We start from the raw sequence: 13,847 nt of genomic DNA on the forward strand, positions 1-13,847 counted from the left end.
ATGTTTGTTCACCAAATTGATGGTTGTAATAGTTATCGTCATTACACATGAAGAATTATTTTTCTAATACAACGTAAAGAATTAATCATACTTTTTTTATAAAGAAAAATTAGAGAGCTATAAATAGATATAATAAAATCTCAAATTTTCTTTGAAAAATAACTCATAAATATCATATACCTATCGGAGGGAAAAAATCTATGCCTTGATATCTTGATATATTTTATAGTAAGAAGATATTTATTTTATTACATATACATGCTTTCTCAGGATTTCATATCATACTATTAATTCTCAGGTACTTTCTTATATAAAATAAAAAATTAGCAAAATTAATAACATAAAAATTATTTTCTTCTCTCAATTATCATTCATCATATGTATATTATAATCCTCATAATTTTATTGGGGGTGAGAATCATAAATATTCATTGACACAATTATTGAGTTATAAAACCTTTGGAACAATTTCTGGAAAGGGCATTGAAGCTCCTAAACTACTTGCTACGCTCTGCTAGGGTTTGCTACTCTAGCTCTTTCTCTCGTGTTCCTTCGTTGCGTCGCCTATCTGGGGAGGGGCTTCCCCTCCCCACAACTGCCTCCCACTTAATGAATCCTTCCACCCATCTTTCGAATTTTCCCCTTATTCCTGGAGCTGCTGCCCCCTTCCCCTCTCATCCATCTGGCCTTAATTTTATCTCCAATCTCACGAATAAAGACCCTGTTTCCAATGAGTTCTCCCTCTCTTTCATCTCACCGCCCACTAAGATCCCCTTCTCGGAGAATGAATTAGCGCAAGGTGTTCCTGATTGGAGCTTCTCCCTTGTCGGCTATTCGGTTGGCCCCAAACCCACATACCTGAGTCTCTCAAATGTGATCAAGAAAGCTTGGTCACCTAAAGGTTCGATTGATCTTTTATCTCTTAATGACAATTTTTTCCTCTTTAAATTCTCATCTCCATAGGATTTTGAAGTTGCTTGGTCAGGAGGTCCCTGGTTCTTCTTCAGAAGACCGTTGTAGAAATGGACCCATAAATTCAAACCTAAATGAGAATAATTTAGTTCCATTCCTATTTAGATAAAAATTGTGGATCTTCCTTTAGATATCTGGAACCCTATGGGTATTTCTAAAATCGCTAGCAATGTTGGTCACCCCCTTACGGTGGATGCCCTCACTACCCGAAAAACTCGCCTCACGTTTGCTAGAGTATGTGTTTTGGTAACAAGTGCCTCCTCGCGGTCGGACGAAATCTCCATTTCTTTCGATGGAGATGATGTTTCACTCAAAGTCATTTACGGCTGGAAGCTGACTCCATGTACCGGCTATGAAGATGATGTTACACTCAACCCAGGTGGAATTTTGCTGGGTATGGATACTACTATTCCCGTGCAATCACCTGTTGTTCTTCCCATAGTTCCTCACCATGTTCATTTGGTTAACAACAAATCTAAGGATGTTATTCCTAATTAACCTGAATTCCCCAACCAAAGCCTCCTCATCATCTGATCCCTCTCCTTCCATAGAACAGCCACATGCGGAATACATTGTTCTACCAGACACTAACATAAATGTTTCCCCTTCCTCTGATTAGGCTCGGCCTTCCTCCAGTATTACCACTTCTCCTTAAAAATTTGACTTCTTACGACATGATGATCCTCCTGATCCTCAGAATAAATCTGAAAGCTCCTCAAATGTTGAACTTACCCAACTAAATGATCCTCTTGATCAATCCAAAACCCTGAAATCCCAGTCTACAAAGTCCTCTAGAGCCAAAGGTGCTAAGAAGGCGCACTCATCTTCCTCCAAGTATAAATGATCCTCCCATCTATTAGATATTGGAATGTTTGAGGTTTCAACAGCACTGAAAATGTTCTAGCCTGTAAAAAATTGACCTCTTCTCACCATCTTGACATGCTTTGCATTCTTGAAGCTAAAATTTCCCCTCTCTCTGCTTTGGATCCCTGGTTCATTAATTCGTGTTGGACTTATTTTTATATGAGGTCATCTTGTGCTACAATCATCCGAGCCTACAATCTAGCTTGCAATCGACCTCTCTTCGACTCAAGTGGAAATTAACCTTTTAATTCCTTTTAAGTCAAATTAGCTTTGATGAATTCAAATTTGCTATACTAATTTAAATTGAAATGTTATATAATTAATTTGGCTTTTGTAATAATGTTCTTCTTCTCCAATCTAGCTTGCATTCCACGATCGATCCATTCTCACAAGCAGCCGCCATCTCCTTTTTGGAAATGCACAAAAGCTAGGGCCGGCCAAGATGTCTCCTGGAGCCATATACCTCACGGTCCATCCTCCTGCTGATGTCTCCAAGCAGCTCACACACCCACAGGCTCCGTCGCGAGACCCCTATTCCCTCTCAAGATAAATTTCTCCTTGCTCTTGCTAAAGCCGACCGAGCAAGTTGCAGCAGATTTCGATTAAGGTAGAGAGCTGCTGGTTGGGTACTATGTTCAAGAGAGGAGATTTTATCCAAATATTCCGGCCACCACTCTTCTTGTACAACAACATTTCGGCCAACCCCCTATAGTAGATTTTGGCCATCTCCTATAGTAGATTTCAGCCAGCAATAGATGAAGGGTTTGCTGTAAATCTTTGGCAAAACAAGGGGAAGAGACTTGTATATTTTGGCAATGTAAGAACATAATTTCTTCTATATAGTTTAGGAAGATTAGTACATTGTTTAATTAAAATTTCTTACTTTTTTTGTGAGGATTTTGTATAGATTTTTATCTTGTAATTACTCTAGAAATAAACAAGTTTTCTCACTGTTTTTTGTGAGGAGTTTATAAAGATTTTTATCATGTAATTACTCTAGGATTAAACAAGTTTTCTCACATTTTTTTTAGGAGTTTGTACAGATTTTTTATCATGTAATTACTCTAGGATTAAATAAGTTTTCTCACTGTTTTTTGTGAGGAGTTTGTACAGATTTTTATCATGTAATTACTCTAGGATTAAACAAGTTTTCTCATTTTTTTTTGTGAGGAGCATGTACAGATTTTTATCATGTAAATACTCTTGGATTAAACAAGATATCTCACTATTTTTGTGTGAAAATCTCTACAGATTTTGGATGATTTCTCACTATTTTTTTTAGGATTTTGTACAGATTTTTATCATCTAAATACTCCAGATTTTGGATTCATTCCTCATTGTTGAGAAATTGATACAGATTTTTATATGCAATTACACCTATAAATGTTTCATAGTGTTTTCTTTTTTTACTGATTTTATGAGGGAAACTTCAAAAATTATTGAAGTTTAGTCGAGTACAAATGAGGCCTTTCATTGGGGGAAGGCCTTAGCTTGATGTAATAAATATACATCATTAAGAGTGAGTTATATGATGTGACTTGAAAGAATCACAATTTATACATCTGTTTGGTCGATAAAATCATAGTCGGTGGCGACGGAGGTCGGAAAGACCGTAGTCTGGTGACGGTGGTCGGAGAGATTGTAGTCAGCGGGTGATAGTTGTTAGAAAAGACCGTTGTTTGACAATGAAGGTCGGAAGGATCACAATCTAGCTATGGAGGTCGGAAGAACCATAGTCGGTGAGTGAAAGTGGCCATAAAGGTTGTTGTCTGGCAATACATGTCAGAAGGACCGTATTCGACAGACGACAGTAGTTAGAAAAACTATTGTCTTGTGAAGAATGAGGGGCTTTCTCCCCCCTCAATGAAGAATGAGGGGCCTATTTATAATTTTCTGAGAGTGGCATGACCAGTAAATAAAAAAAGATCAAGGGTGAATTGAGAGTGGTTTGAATGGACGACCGAGCTTGAATCCCTCAATTGTGAACCATTTATTGGATATTTGAATGTCTTAATGATATCAAAATTTGATGATTGAGGGATCAATATAAGTTTTTATCAAGTAACTTCTCCTTGTTTTATTAGTGCTATTTGTAAGAAAAATGAACAATCTATTTGCTGCTTTTACGTGTTTACTAATCTATATGTTTGTCCACTATTTTCTTCATACCCATTCATGAAATTTGTGTCAATTGGATGAATATAGAGATTGTTGTGTTATTTGTTCTCAGTCTTGAGGCAATTTATCATATAAAATGCTAGATTATACATCATTTGTTAGCATAATGAATAAATGAGTGATTATATGAGATTGCAATCTTCATGAATATATCTTCATGTTAGTAGATTCAAGAAAAAGTGTTATTGTTTATATAAAATACATTGTTGCGATTAGAGTAAAATCTGTATGATGTACACAAAATCATGATTAATTTATAAAATGTTGAATTCTTTATATTTGAAATTGTGTATCAAAATTCACCTAGATTTGTTAGTTCTTTGATATATTCTTAGTTGTAAGCAATTTTTTAGGTATATATATGAATAATTCTAACTAAAAAAAATTATATGTGAGTTATTCTTTCCATTAATTCTCTATTATCTTTAATCTTGATGAAATATTTGCTTTGGCACCTTAATTCAATATGATTAATATTTTCATATGAGCATTTTGTTTCATGATCTAATTTTAATTCTTAAAAAAATGAACTTTTTCTTAGTGAGATAGAAACATGCTTTATATCTTTTCAAGTGTTAATTTAAGGAATATCGTGAATGAGAATATCTCAAAATCTTCAATGTACTGTGTATGCAATTAAAATCTCATGTCAAATAATGATATTTCATTTAGATAGATTTTGGTTTATGATGAGAAGAACTTTATGCACATGTGAATAATTTTGTAAGAAATTGAAAGTTATCGTATATATGTATATGTAGATTTTGTAATGAAACCTCATTTGTCAAGTTCAATAATTACAAACACCATATGCAATTCATGATTCTCATACTTATCGTAGTTGGATAGTTATTTTCCCTCTATCATGTGTATACCAACAATGATAAAATAACATGTTTGTGATTTGCTTTCATTTTGAGATCCGTGAACAGGCAGAAGATTTATGATGTGTAGTTGTGCTCCAATGCATGTATACATGTATAGTTATTTGAAGAAGCCTTGATTAGCTTCATGTATGGGTTTCACTTGTTTTATGTATTGTTGTGATTTATCATCAAAGAGTGACATTGCATCTTATGAATGGCATCTAGTGAAGTATTCATGTAAATTTTATGATTCATGATTAATTAGAAGTATATTTGACATCATATGATGAATATGTTTACAATCATCTAGGAAGCTCCATCTATTTAATGTTTTGATTGTAAGCACTAAGTACGTATAGAAACAATTCAATGAGGTGTACCCATGTAGGAAAATTATATATGCATGAATGAGCAAATTTTATAATCATATGAGATTCATTATATACATATGCATACGAACTTTGCGATCAAATCTCATTTGTTAGCTTCAATAAATTATGAGCATCATATATGATTTGTTATTCTCGTGCTCATGTGTAATTAGATGATTATATTTCCTCCATTGTATATATGTCGTTCTTATCTTAAAATTTCAAATGACATGTAAGTACATAAGGTTATCAATGATAAATATCACTAAAAATAATTTTTGAATAGACAATTTCTTGAAGTATAAGTAAAAGCTATGATCTATTATGGGTTATTTAGGGTGGAATTTTCATGTATAGAATATACAAAAAACTCAATTTTTTTTATAATCTATCTCATATAGCATGTAGTTTAGATGTATTTTCACTGGGTTGATAATTAAAGCTACATGTAGACACATATTTAGATTTCTTATATTTCATGTGTATGTTAGTAAACCCTCTTTATGTGCAACCTCCCTCCATGTTTTATATTGGTAAACTCTCACATTATTTTATGTATAGACATATGTGCCATATTAATGAGCACTCATGAGTTTCATTAAACTCCCATGTGTTCTATGTTTTATTATCTTTCATGTTCTATGATAGTGAGTCGTCATATCATGTGTTAGTGGATCTCTTACATGGTCTGAATAATTATTCCTTGTGTTGCATGTTAGAAAATTCTCTTAATGTTTTATGTTCTACATTGATATGCATATGTTAGATGAATATAAATGTTAGATTCCTTAGTATTCAGATTCTTGTTTACTTGCATTTCTTTTTTAATAGTCTCTACGCTCACTTCCTATTTATTTTATTTCTATTATTTACGAGCTACACTGGAGCTACTTGGACAAACAAATGAGAGCATCAGTCGCCCCCATTCATTCCGGTGGGGGTGCTACAGGCGGAACCACCGGGTCATAGCCCCCGGTGTTGTGATTTCTCTCAAAACTTAGAAGTCCTTAGGAAGCCTCTTGATTGTACACACTTTCTTCTTATGCACATCTTTCTTATCATTCCTAAATTTTTAGAACTCTAAATTCAACTTGTAGATTTATAATCTAAAGCTTATACATTGAAATTTTCATAATCCAAGCATTTCTATTAAATTTACTTGTATCTTTTAAAATTCTTTAGCCTTCACTTTAATCAAGAGTATTCTTTTATGAGATATAATTAACTATAGGTGCTTGCTCCTATAGGGAGTCTAGATCCCAGATTAAAATAAACCCTACTTTAATTCCTTTCTTTGGTAAGGAGAAAAATATGTGAAAGCATACCTTACTTTATTTATATTTAAAATTTAATTTCATAATCAAAGAATAGGTGGATGTTTGATATGCTCTTACAGATGGATCAAATATTCTCTATATTTGATTATAGAAATAAATTCATGATTTATTCTTCTAATTGGAACAATAAAATAATGTGTTTATCAACCTTTGGGATGATTTGTATATTCCCTATGTTGCATTCTATTAGTAAAATAAATCATAGTTTTCTCTCTTTCAAATCGATAGGAGGATATTAGTCACCCTTCAGGATGGTATAATATCCAACTATGCTGATTTAATCGAAAGAAATATGAAAATATAAATAAAGCAAATCATGTGAGAAATGAAAGTATTTTTAAATTTAAATATTTAAAAATAAAAATTTTCTCACAATTCACACTCGGTTTTTCCTAATGAAGTGAGCTGTATTAACTTCAGCACCTCCTCTCCTAGTGGGATTTGGCTGAAGTGGAACCCCTCTTCTATTTCTTTCACCCCCATTGTCACCTCTTCACAGCTTATTCATACCTCTCTTAGCTCGGGTCCCTCTTCTAGCATATGGCTTTCGGTGGTGTATGCTGCTACCTCTCCTTCTAAAAAGAAGTCTTTGGCAGCAGTTATCTGATGTGGCAAAATACATTTCTACCCCATGGATTATCATGGGAGACTTCAACTGCTTCAGTGAGTTGAAGGATAAGGCTGGGGGAAGACCAACTCACTAATGTCATCTCGAGGAAATGAACAACTGGATGTTTAATATTGGCAATTCTGATCTTTCTTCCTTCGGGTTGTATTATATGTGGTTTAACCAATTGTTGAACAACTGGATATTTACCAGAAAGCTTATTTTGATCAAATACAAATTAACCCTTCTGATCCTATCCTTAATGTGTCGCTCAAAGAGATTACATCTTCTCTTGCTTCTCTAAATGAGGCTTAGAGCTCTTAGATTATTCAGAGAGCAAAGGCTAAATGGTTATCTAATGGGGAAGATGACTTAGGCTTCTTGTTTGCTAGAATTAACTCTAGATTTAACTTTAGTCGCATCAAGGTGCTTACCACTAATGAGTGTCAATTCACTTCTTCCTATGATATTGATATTGCTGCTATTCAATATTTCCAAAACTTGTATAACTCCCCTAAACCTCCTAATGCTTCCACTTGTAACATCCCCACTGGTGCCACTATCCCTAATCATCTCTTGGACTCTCTTACTGCCTCAGTTACTGTGACATCCCAGGCGTCCATAGTGAAAGGATTCGCACGGTACTGAAATAATATGCATGTCAATCAGTCAAATCAATGACAGTCATTTGCACATGATCATTGAATCTATGCAGATACGGAAATCAGTACAGAAACAGAAATCAATGCATAAATAATAGAATCCAAAATCATTAGTGATAGAATCAGTGAACAGTAGAAAATCTCATAAAGCTCAATGAACCAGTACGTGAGTCAAATCTCTACAGTAGTCGTCTTATCTATAACATCAGTCAAAGCAATTTAGTAGAATTATATCAAAACATACACTTGCAATTTCAGTTATTCAATATCATTTGCTCAATAAATCATATGCAATCTAGTAATCTATATCAGTAACAATCCTGTGACGACATGAACGATTATGATATAACTGTGAAATCGTGTAGTAACAGTAAATCCGCATAGTAAAGATAAATCAAAATTTAGTAAAGAAAACATCGTATCTAAAATATCTGTCAAATCAATATCGCATCAATCACAGTAATAAAATCAATCAGATCATTAAATAAAGAAATCAATTTCGGTCAATAATATCAGTCGGTATGAAATCATATAAAACGATCAATTCAATACATCGTAAGGACAGTTGAAATCAAATCGATAAATCAATAATAACCATTAAAATCAATCAATACAGTAAAAATCATATTCTATATCATGTGGTCAGTGTATCACATTTATCGGTCAGTATTCGATGTATCACGTGCTATAAGATCGGTACAATGAATCAATGGTATCGATATCGGTATCGGTAGTATCAATGAATCAATAGTATCAGTGTACATAATATCAATGAATCAATATAATATCAATATCCATATCGGTTGAGTGACATGTATAGTATGAAATATCAATGAAATCGTACAGTGACAGTAAACTCATAAATCCCTCAGTAAATCCATTTAATATCAATAAATCCGTCAATAACAATAAATCAGTAAATCCATAAAGAAATCATAAGAATAGTACTGTACACATGCAATACAATACAATATTCTTACTTAATAAGTACAATCACTGGCTATTAAGGTATTTTTCAAGGTTAGTATGTTAGTAATCCGTTGGCTATAATAGAGTCATCACCCTTGCTCGTCGGCATAAACTCCTTATGACTCCCAATCATTATATTACGTGATCAATAAAGGATAACACCAAACCCTTTTTAAAGGAAAGTCCGTCAGCCACCATCCTAACACGTCAATCTTCAACCAACGATTCAACCAGCCTTTACTCAACAAGTAAAAGACATGGCTATTACGACGTTTTTCAATCTTGGAATATCGATATATCGTTGTATCCGTTGGCTCAATAAGAGTCGTCACCCTTGTCCGTCGGCATAAACTCCTTATGACTCTCAATCATTGTATCACGTGATCAATAGAGGATAACACCAAACCCTTTTTAAAGGAAAGCCCGTCGGCCCGCCATCCTGTCATGTCTATCAATCTCCAACCAACGGTTCAACCAGTCTTTACTTGTCTTCCACACATACAATAGTATCACAGTAACAGTAATATAATAACAATTTCAATTATATATTCACATTCATCATGATCTCATCAACGCATTGCAACCAATAAACATGATTTAGCTCAATGTAAAAAATCCATTAAAATGTCGTATAGTAGACAGAAGTCGTTATAAAATGCACAGTTTCAGAAAATTACCAAATTACCAAATATAGTGTAAAACATCGTTTGGAGACTTTCATTGTACTAAAGTAACATTTTTCAACATCCGGATCATTTTCTATTCGATAAAAACACATCAGAATTCAAAATACCCGGTGAAAACTTTCTAGAAAATACTCAAATCGTGCAGAATCATCATTTCTATAACATGCCAAAAATTACACGGTAAAAGTTTCGTCAATACAAAGTTATGCAAGAATTTCAGTAACGGAAACACAAAACTGAGCAGAAAAATACCAAAACTCAAAATCTTCGAAATCAGAAATAGGAATCGGAGTCCTTACTTCGAGATAAACAATTCTTCTAATAGCGGCGTCGGGCAAAAAGCGCACCAAGAGCTCCAAAACGTGGTCTTTTTCCTTCCTTTTCCTTCTCTTTCTCTCTCCTACTTTTTCTCTCTCTTCAAATGATTCCCAAAATATCTCAATCCAATATATATCCATGCAGATCATCCCGGACGATCCCAAATCGTCTCAGGATGATTTGCCCTATGTACAAAATTCGTTCAGACGAAAATGCATTCGTTCCTAGACGATTTGCTCTATGGACAAATTTCATCCCAACGGTTCGTCCAGGCTCGTACAGGTTCGTCCAGACGAACCATACAGATTCTTCACAATTTTCTTCAGTTCGTCTCGTACTAAAGTCAGTTCGTACGGACTAACTGCACTGAAAAAAATGCACTTCGAAGAGGTTTTACAGTTACCAATACTGAAATTAAGGAGGTTGTCTTTGTGGGGCCATCGGCTTCTACCCCGGGACCGGATGGGTTCACCTTTTGAGTTTTATAAATCTACCTGGAATGTTATTGGCATATATGTCAGCAATGCGATTAAGTATTTTTCAATACAGGCAATCTTCTAAAATGGGCCAAAGCCACTGTCATTGCCCTTATCCCTAAACATTCTCATGCTTCTAACATTAATGACTTTATGCCCATCTCACTTTGTAATATTTTCTACAAGATTATTGTAAAAATTATTGCCAATCGTATGAAAAGCATTATGCATATTATTGTCCATAAGAGCTAGGCTGATTTTATTTAGAAAAGGATTGCTTCTGATAATATTATTCTAGCCTCTGAAATTTTGAATGAATTCAATGCCAAAGCTAGTAAGAAATACTTTTGTGCCAAGCTAGACATTAAGAAGGCATTTAACATGGTCTCTCAGAAATTTCTTATCTCTAGACTGCAAAGAAAGGATTATCGGATAAATTCATTTCCTGGATTATGGGGTGCATTCTTGATGTTCCCTTTTCTATTTGTATAAATGGTGCTCTTGAAGGTTTCCTTATTTCTTTATCTGGCTTTCATCAAGGCAGCCCCCCTTTTCCCCCTTCTTTTTGTTATTGTAATGGATTCATTCTCTTGTGCTCTGGATTTTCGACAATTTTCAGGCATGTCTAGTGGTTCTTCTTCTTTTAACCACTTGATTTATGCTGATGATGTTTTGGTCTTTGGCCAGGCTTCCTTAAGCAATGCTAATGGCTTAATTTAGGTGCTTGACACTTTTGTTGCTTCTTCTAGGCTCCATATCAATAAGGCTAAATGTTCCATTATTTTCTCTAAGAATTCTCTATTAGCCAATAGTATCAATGAAATTCTTGGTTTCTCCCTTGTCGACCACTCTTTGAAATATTTGGGACTTCTTATATCCACCAAAAAGCTTTCTTCTTCTCACTTCCACCCACTACCGAGTAGCATTTCTACTCTACTTGATGGGTGGAAAGTTAAGTTTTTGTCTTTTGCAGGTAGGATTCAATTCCTCAAGTTTACTATTGCCAATACTTTGGCTTACTAGATCAGAGTGACTATTTTACTTAAGCTTTGTTGCAAAACCATAAACAAACTTTGCTCTAGGTTCCTCTTTCATGGAACCTCTTCTGAAAGGAAACTTCACCTCATTACCTGGAATAATACTTGCTTACCTACTAGGCTTGGTGGATTGGGGATCCCTGACTAACATTCCCTTTGCCATGGTTATGGTTGCACCTTCATTTGGAGAATGTTTAATTTTGACTCTTTAGTGGTTGAATGGATGAGATTCAAATTTATCTCACCCTGGAAACCCCCTCCCTCTAAAGCTTCAAAATTTTGGAAATTTATATGTACTACTGCTGATCTTATTAAACACAATATTAAGTTTCATGTGGCTGATGTTAACTGCAAGCTTTATATGTATTGGGACCCATGGGTCAATGGCATGGCAGTTTTTGAGTTGCTTCAGCAACCTCCTCATGGGTATGTTGTTGTGCAATATTTTATATCTCTTGGCTGGTCGAGATTGCAAATTTTTTTGCCCCATTATATCATGCATAAAATTTCCTCAGTCACAATTCTAGACAGTCAGGCTAATATAATTACCTGGAAGGGGAATGAAGCTTTATTTTAAAACTTTTAGGCCGCATTATTTTTCTTATTTGCCACAAGTTTCTGGCACAAACACATTTGGCATAAAAGGTTTGCTCTCATGCTCTACTTTTAAAGATAGTCCGCTCCAATATAAGTAAAAGTGCTTGTCTAATCATCATTTGGGCAGCTGTAAGACGAAGGGAAAGCTTTCTTTAGCACGAAGGAATATTTAGTGGGTCTACACTTGTCGCGGTCATTGTACTTTCCAATATAAGGCACTCATCGCTAGATCAAGTTCTTCCCTATCGTTGCTGGAGTTCTCCTTAAACGTCGTTGGAGTTCTTCACAAGCGTCGCCGAATTTCTTCCCGACCGTCGTCAGAGTTCTTCTTGATCAACACCGGACTTCTGTCCATTCATCGACCATCGTTGGACTTCCGCCAGTTTATTGGTTGTCACTAGATCTCTTCCCAATCATCAAACATTGCGAGACTTTTGGCATTCTCTGATTTTTGTTAGAACTCTTCCTAAATGTTATTGACGTTGTATCTCCTCCCAAATACTGTCACCTACCAACTACGGTCTCAACGACCACCGTTGCCTGACTACGATCCTTTTGATGATCCCCATCATCTGTCGTTTACTATCTCTCCGACCAACAATACCAGACTATGGCCTCGACGACCACTATCGTCCAACTATGCTTCTTCCAATCTCCATCACCCATCGTTTACAGTCTGATCTCCAACCATCAATGCCAGACTACAGTCACTTTGAAGGTCCTTTGACATTATAAGAGCGTCATATATGCTAATGTGTGCAGGTATTTTTCTCAGATGGGATAAGATATTATAATCTACCCCCGTGGCTGAAGTCTTCTTTTTCTTAGGATCTTCAGGGATAATATCATCGTTGATGACTATCTCTTTCCCCTTGTCTTTGTTGGAGATCATTTTCTTCGGTGGAGGCGACAATATCTTATCACTCCTTAGTTGCACTAGATCGACTTCCTCTAGATTAAACTCATTTAATGACATATTTTCTTCAGAGTATGCCATTGTTGCGTCTAGGGATCCATCTGTTGATTCAGAGTCACCACCCAGGTTTACATGTACCATCCGTGAAACTATGTCGGGGTCCGATTCATCTGTCTTTGGAAAAGACAGATCATAGATCAACATCATCCGACTACGATTTTTGTGATCTCCATTGTCGGTGGTCTACAGTATCTACGATGACCATCGTCGTTCGGCTATAGTTCTTCCGACCTTTATCGCCCACCGTTTATGATCTCTTTGACCGTCAATGATAGACTACGGTCCTTGCGACCTATGTCGCCCGTAGATTATGATTCTTCATACAATCATTTTCTTAGTTGAAATAAAAAAAAAAATCAAAGTTAGTTTATCTATAAATATTTTGAATTTAAACATGTAATCAATTTTTTAAAATATATATTCTAAGTGCAATCCCAAACAAGCCTTACAATGTTAAATTTTAAATATTATATTTAAGATTAATAAAATTAATGTAACATAGATATTCATTTGTCAATATAAAATTATAAAATTAAATTATATAAAAATTAACAATGATATTAAAATTAACGTAATTTAATTAATTTTTTTCCTTTGGAAAATATAAATTTGATTTAAAATATAAAAAGATAAAAAAAATAATAAAAATGTACTGTAGCTAGTTGCCCCTTCAATTAAGTATAGTAATTAAATTATATGATTAAATATGTTATAAAATTTCACCTATAACGGGATTCAAAGTCCCCGATATAATAGTTTACTAGTCAACATTGATGAAAACGAAGATCCGCGTGCCGTCAATTCGTCCGATTTTACTTCCTCTACAAAACAATCTCACCACCTTCACCATTTTCACGCTACACTAGGGGTGAAAATGAGTCGAGTCAAGCTCGTCGAGTTGAACTCGAGTCAGGGGTCGTCTCTCACTCCT

This window comes from Dendrobium catenatum, unplaced genomic scaffold (genome assembly GCF_001605985.2).
Source record: "Dendrobium catenatum unplaced genomic scaffold, ASM160598v2 fragScaff_scaffold_323, whole genome shotgun sequence".
Classification (NCBI taxonomy): Eukaryota; Viridiplantae; Streptophyta; class Magnoliopsida; order Asparagales; family Orchidaceae; genus Dendrobium; species Dendrobium catenatum.